At 35.6% G+C, this 6,936-nt stretch overlaps 1 long non-coding RNA gene across 3 annotated transcripts; it reads right to left on the reverse strand.

Annotated features, from left to right (window-relative positions):
- Positions 1 to 2,420: 2,420 nt before the first annotated feature.
- LOC132603656 (uncharacterized) lies at positions 2,421 to 6,700 on the reverse strand. Of its 3 annotated transcripts, none has more exons than XR_009568476.1 (4): positions 6,022 to 6,700; positions 5,465 to 5,630; positions 4,133 to 4,420; positions 2,421 to 3,745 (listed from the first exon to the last, which is right to left on the reverse strand). It is a non-coding gene; the product is annotated as an uncharacterized LOC132603656 (long non-coding RNA). The 3 variants fall into 3 exon arrangements; XR_009568474.1 differs by having other exon boundaries at positions 5,309 to 5,630; positions 6,022 to 6,699; XR_009568475.1 differs by lacking the exon at positions 5,465 to 5,630 and having other exon boundaries at positions 6,022 to 6,674.
- Positions 6,701 to 6,936: the final 236 nt, after the last annotated feature.

Below are 6,936 nucleotides of genomic sequence, written 5' to 3' on the forward strand. Positions count from 1 at the left end.
CACCCGTTAATTTTTTTTTTCCAAACTTAAAAAAATTCCACATGTTTTAATGAAAATCCAATTCTATTTTATATATATATATATATATATATATATAAAAGGCTTACTACATTTGTTTTTTTAAAGAAATGGATGTTGAAAAATTATTTTTCCTTATTCTACAAATAACGATTTTTCAGATTTCTTTTTAAAAGAATAAATCAATTTTTCAGTAATAAAATGTCATGTGCAATTTAATTTTTTTTTTAAAAAATAAAAATTAGTGTTGTCCGTTAGTCAAGGGGAATAAATGAGCCAAAAAGTTAAATTGAGGGGTAGTTTTAGCAAAATAGATGAATAAAGGGTATTTTTATACCTTTTCTAAAAGTTCAGGGGCATTTTTGTTCTTTTCCGTTAAATTTATTTGGGATTGTGACTAAAAGTGCACCACTTATGCAAACATAATGTATTATTAGTGCACCATGTGAAAGAATATGCATGATTTTGATCCAAACCCAAACATTATGGATGATTTTGGTCCTTTTCTCGAATAAAAATTCCAATTAACCATTCTCTTTCAAAACATCCGGTCTAAGGGGTGGCAATGGGGCAGGTTAGGGCGGGGCAAGCCTTGACCTGCTAAGAGCTTGACCCGCCCTACCCTGTTTAGCATTTTTCTAATAATTTGCCCTGTCCTGCCCTGCCCCGCCCCGGCCCGTTAAGCTCTGCACTGCCCCGGCCCGTTAAGCTCTGCCCCGCCTTGCCCTGTTAAGCCCTGCCTCGGATTCCGGTCTTGTCTTGCTTCTCTCATCATTCTTCTTCCAGTTCTAGTTCTTCATCCACCGATCTTCATTTTTCTTCTTCAATCTCTATAACGGTTTTCTCTCAAATAAATTTTTACACAACAATCTTAGGTTTCTCGCCTTATACTAGAAGATCCGAAGCAATAGCAAGGACAAAGCAAACGCATGAAAATTTACCGAAGGAAAGGCACCAAGGAAGCAATTGGCCACCAAAGCTACAAGGAAATCAGCATCGACAACCGGAGGAGTGAAGAAGCCTCATCGTTTTCGCTCTGGAATAGTGGCTCTTCGTGAGGTTCGTAAATATTAGAAGATTACTGAACTTTTGATCTAAAAGTTTCCCTTTCAACGATTGGTCAGAGAAATTGCATAGTATTTCAAAACGGATCTGAGATTTCAGAGCAATGATGTGACTTACTTGGTGGGTCTCTTGAGTAGTAAGTTCTAAGTTGGAGATATGGTGGTGTACGATGGAGATATCAGGGTGTTTGGGCCCCCAATGGAATACATTGTTTATACATAGTTATACATTGTTTATATATTGTTATACAAAACACATACATTATTTGTACATTATATATAGTGTATGTATAAGTAATGTATAATAGTGTATAAGGATGTATATGTAAAACTACAAAAGTAGTTGAGCAACTTATATATAGCTAGACATTACATATATATTATCTTTACAGTGCATGAGTTGGTTTCATGTGTTTATATAAAACATATAAATAATATATACAGAGTATATGTAATGTTACAGATACATTATTTATACACCGATGGTACAGTGGGCTACATCCCGCAAACTAAATTCGTGCTAATATATACATTATCTAAACTGATGATATAGTGGGCTACATCGGCTGCAAACTTTTAACATTGAAGCTTGGCTTTTTTCTTTATTTCTGAAGTTAATTAGATTTATTTAATCTTCCAATGGAAAAGAATCTTTTTTTTTTCATCAATACCGAACTATTAAATGATCTGCGCTCTTGTTACAAACATGCCTATTGAAGAGTCACTAAATTTAGTATTTATATGTATGATAAATTTAAATAGACCATATAAATCTACATTTCTAAGAGGGCTACCATTACATGGTATCTAGCATTGGGTTTTAAGTAAATTACACATAAAATTTCTTTCTAAATGTTAGAGAGGGTTAGAGTTCCCAATTGGTTGGGGAAAGGATCGGTGACCTGCTTATATGGACTTGGGCAATTCTCACCTCGTGAGCTAGAGTTAGGCTCAAAAGTCATATATTCACGTGGCATCAGAGTCAGGTACGTCCTATTTGGACACCGTGTTATGTTGTCCATGCTCCAATTGGCGATCTAGACGTGCGGTGGGTGTTAGAGAGGGTTAAAGTCCCAAATTGGTTGGAACGGACTGGCCTGTCATAGTTTATAGCAAGTGGAAACTTGGCATAAGGTATGCATATTTTGTGGGATGAATCTGATTGTAGTGATAAAACACAAGAGGGGTATATTGAGTGTGTCCTTATTTTTCAACCTTCTTGCTGAATAATTTGAGATGTAAAACTTGAGCGTTGAAGTTGAAAACTAGATTCTAGCAATCCTTAGTTTTAGAAATAAGTAGCAGTTCACAAGCATAACTGAGAGAATAAACAATAAATAGAGAAAGTGAGCTGTTCAAACTCAGAATTTTATACTGGTTCAGCAAGACCTACATCCAATCTCCCTTTAAGCAAGGTGTTCCACTATGATCAACTTGTTTTACTTGAAAACAGGCGCTAAGTGATTTTATGCAAGTACAAGAAATATTTCTTCCACTAACATCCAAATGTTTTAAAGACTGCAAAGATCCTAAATCCTCAAGAACTACACCCAATTACTAAGATGAAGGCGATTTAAGTAGGATAAAGCTGATAGTTAACGGAAAACAGAAGTTGAGGAATGCTGCAGATGGTGTAAAACATGTGAGAATCTTAACTCCCTCAGTTTTCCGAGCTTGGTGATGGAGGGAGGTGGTTGGGAGATTGCAGTTTCACTTGCATCAAGTGTCTCTAACTCTTGCAGATCACCAATGTTTTCTGGAAGCTTCTCTAGCTTTTTGCATCCGCAGATGAAAAGATTTTGAAGATTCATCAAATTACAGATGCTGTTCTGTAGACTTACAAGATCTTCACAACCTTTCAAATAGAGCTCAATGAGGCCACTCAGATTCCCAATGGACGAAGGCAGTTCTCTAATCCCAGTAGATCTTAGGAGCAGTCTTCCAAGCGACGCATATCTCCATTGATTTATGGAAATATATCTAATTTTAGGCAATTAGATATCTCGAGTTCTACATAGGATTCCATCTGAATAGAGATTGGAAGCTTCTTTAAGTTATCAAATTGGTATAAGCTTAAATAATGAAGCTTCTTTTGAACTCCAATAGATATGAGGAGCTCTACCAATCAAGAACTAATGACCAATATTAACTTACTCCAATTGCTCTGATTCAACGAGGCTGTTTGGCAGCGTTGCAAGTTTATTGCAAAGGAAAATCTCCAGGACTCTAAGATTTTGAATAGTGAGATCCGAGATACTTTCAAGAACTTCACATTCTTCCAAATACAAATGGCTCAGGCTGCTGAGAGATGAGGGTAAGCTTGCTTCTTATCCAAGGGGATCCTACCTTCAGTGTTGATAAGTGCCGCATATCTCCATAGAGTTTTGGAAATTTTAATAAACTTGTGCATGGTCAAGGTTGAGAGTCTCAAGAGATCGCATGGAAACAAATTTTAGAAGCTTCTTAAGTTTCTTAAGTTTGACACAACCTGTCAAAATCAAAGAAGTAAGAATTCTGCAATGTCCAAGAGAGGGATGAACCTCTTCCAAATTCTCACACCCCCATAAATTTAGTGTCTCCAAGTTCAGCATATCACCAAAGTTAGGGGTTTCTGTTAACCAAAGGCTGAATCAGAGATCCAAATGCTTCAAGTAGCTCAATTTCTGTTTTCATACAAAATATAAAACATAATGATTCTCCGATGAAAACTTCATTTAAATTAAGAGAATAGGAAAAGTTTTGCCTTTCGAATCTGCTCATTAAATATGTAGCTGATATGGATATTGATTTAAAATATTATTTTAAAGCAAACAATTGTCTTAACACAAATTGTATCTTGCTAACCTACTACAGGTCTACAACATTGTACCCAGTTTTTTATTCACTAAAATACCCCTGCTACCGCATTAAAAGTAAGCCCTAATGTGAGAGCTGGTCGATGTTCGGAGCATTTCAAATGTAGGTTAAATAGATAATGTGAATTAAACTAGGAAATAAAAAAAAGGGAATATTGGTGTGTTGGAGAGATAGAATAAAGCACAGCACCATACCTTTTATATTGGCCAGAGTTCAACAAGCTGACTTTTATATAAATGAAGCACAATGAGCTGGGATGGTTCAAATCTCTCTGGCAATGAACTTGAAGGATACCCCTGCCGCTCAATAAACCGCAAGCTGGAAGGAAGATAAGTGATACCGCAGTCCTAGCTAAAAGCTCTATCACCAATTACGAGTACTTGTAAGCTTTTCATCCTCTTGAAATTATTGCAATAATTGACAGGATCATTTTCAAAACCGTATTCTTTTGGGATAAATAGGCTTTCCACCTTTTCTGTTATCTGTAAAGAATGCAACATATATTTAATTGCTAAGGAATAAAAATGAAACCAAAAAGATTAACAGAACTAAGTCACAATACTAAGAGCTAATGAAATTATTAATTACATTAAGTATTGCTTACAAACTTCCCTTTGAAAAGGTCACAAACCTCCTCGGGAAGTCATATTCTGCTGTTAGCGTACTCTTCCCGTATGATAGTTTCACCCATTTCTCTTATCATATCATGCATCACAGTTCTATTATTTATGTCGATGGATAATAGAGATATTTTGATAAGGTAAACAACTCCTATCAATTGAAAACCACGACTCTCAAGTACTAGTTCCATATAAAGTTCAATATCATTTCTACTCAAGCATGCGATATATAGAAATGTAAAATATAGAAATATTTCCTTTTCATCTCTGTCCAGTCCATCAAAACTAAGCCTAAGCTTTCCTAGAATATCATTGTGAGGAATTCTCTTCAACCGATCAACTATGTCTCTCCACTGCTCTTTGTCTCGTTTGTAAAAAGAATAACCTAAAACTTTAAGAGCTAGAGGGAGTCCACCAGCATACTCCACCACTTCTCTTGAGAGTTCCATAAAATCTTTCTTTGGTGATTTTTCTCTAAAGAGTGCCTACTGAACAATTCAAGAGGTTCATCCTCAGGTAATAGTTGGACTTCATACACGTTATCCCCAACATGACTAATCAACAGGTGCTTGTCTCTTGCTATTAAAATAATTCTGCTACCCCTACCAAACCACTCTGTCCCTCCAACTAAAAATTCTAATTCTTTTCGATGGTTTACATCATCGAGAATGAACAAAACTTTCTTCCGGCGAAGCATATTCTTATAAATAATCACCCCTTCGTGTTCACTAGTTAGAGTCATATTTTTACCTAAGAGCTTGCAAATGACGACTTCTGCTAGCCATGTTAGTCCATTTTTTAGATACAACGTTCCAACACCACCAAGAAAACAATCAGCTTCAAATCGATGACGGTATCTTTGATATAGAACACTTGCAATTTCTGTCTTGCCGATGCCACCCATACCTCAAATCACAATAGAGAGGACATCGTTTGATTCCATGTCTAATAATGAGGGTACTTTCTCAACCAGAGATTTCATTCCCACCAAGCTTTCCGGAAAGGGTGAAATAATTTGAAGCGACTCAGGAAATATGTCATCAACTAGGTTCTTGATGCAATCTGCCTCATCCTTACATTACAGTGAAAAGAATCTCAGAGTAAATTAAATGGAAAATAAAAGAAAGAGTTGTCACAGATAATGTCTAAAAGAAACACATAATAATGTCACAAGGTAGTTGCTTTTTCTGGTGTCACAAAGTAGTTTAAATCAATATATATTATAGTACTTTTACATTTTTAGATCTAATTACATCATCAAACAAGCACATACTCATGGTCTGCCCATTAATGTTGTTATATTATTATAATTATAAGTAAACTGACTATCATATACATCTCTGTTGTCCTAGATCATTGTTCCTTTTTTGGTGAAAGTCCAGATGATAATTGTGTGGAAATGTAGCTAAGAAGTTGGTCCTTATTCCTCTTGATAACGAGAAACCGAAGAAAAAAATTCTTACTTGAAATTTTGTAAATGACACCCTGATATTTTCCCAGCTTCCGCAAATGCATCCCTCCATCTTTGAACCTTCTCCATATCATCTTTGCATTTTTCCTCATATTGGGAAAATGACTCAGCGAAAGGGGAATTTTGATGACACACATCTGATGGACTCATATCATAGAAGACAGGAATCACAATCTGTTCCAGTTCATTTTTGCACTTTATGATGTGTGCAAGCTCCTCTAAGCACCATCTTGAGGATGCATAGCTTTTTGAAAATATCGTGATCGCGAATCTGGCCTCTTCTATGGCTTTTAAAAGTTCACCAAAAATTGATTTTCCCCTTTCCAACCGCTCATCCTCTTTGAAAGCATGGATACATCTATGTTCTAGAGCATTATAAAGATGACTCACAAAGGTTCTACGTGTATTTCACCTCTAAAACTCAAAAAGACATCTTATTTGCAAACCTTGGAAGACTAAGCGTAAGACATTGTTGAAGAATATTGGTAAAGCCTAACAGGCAAATTCTCAGCTTTGTGTATATGGTGAGAATACTAGTGCTTAATAAAGAGCAAGACTTCACCTTTTTCACTTTATGGGAAATTTCTTATCATTTTCCTCTCTGTCATGAGACTGCCCTACCTTTTTCGCAATGGTGGGAAATTAAAGAGTGCTGAGAGCAAAAAAAGAAAAGCTAAAGTTGGAAAAGACAGAAGAAAACAAATGAAAAGGGAATCAAAGTAAAGTAAAAGGAAGGAAGGAAAGATTTCTTAGTCTGGTGTAATAATTGTGAAAGTAATTATGACTATTTATCTGAACTGTTGCTGATATGAAGTAAAGTGTTATTTCTAATAGTATCATTCTCTGTATACACTTTTAATATAGTAGAAGCATTATTCAATAGTTGGAAAAGACGACGAAAACAAAT

This window comes from Lycium barbarum, chromosome 7, assembly GCF_019175385.1.
Source record: "Lycium barbarum isolate Lr01 chromosome 7, ASM1917538v2, whole genome shotgun sequence".
Classification (NCBI taxonomy): Eukaryota; Viridiplantae; Streptophyta; class Magnoliopsida; order Solanales; family Solanaceae; genus Lycium; species Lycium barbarum.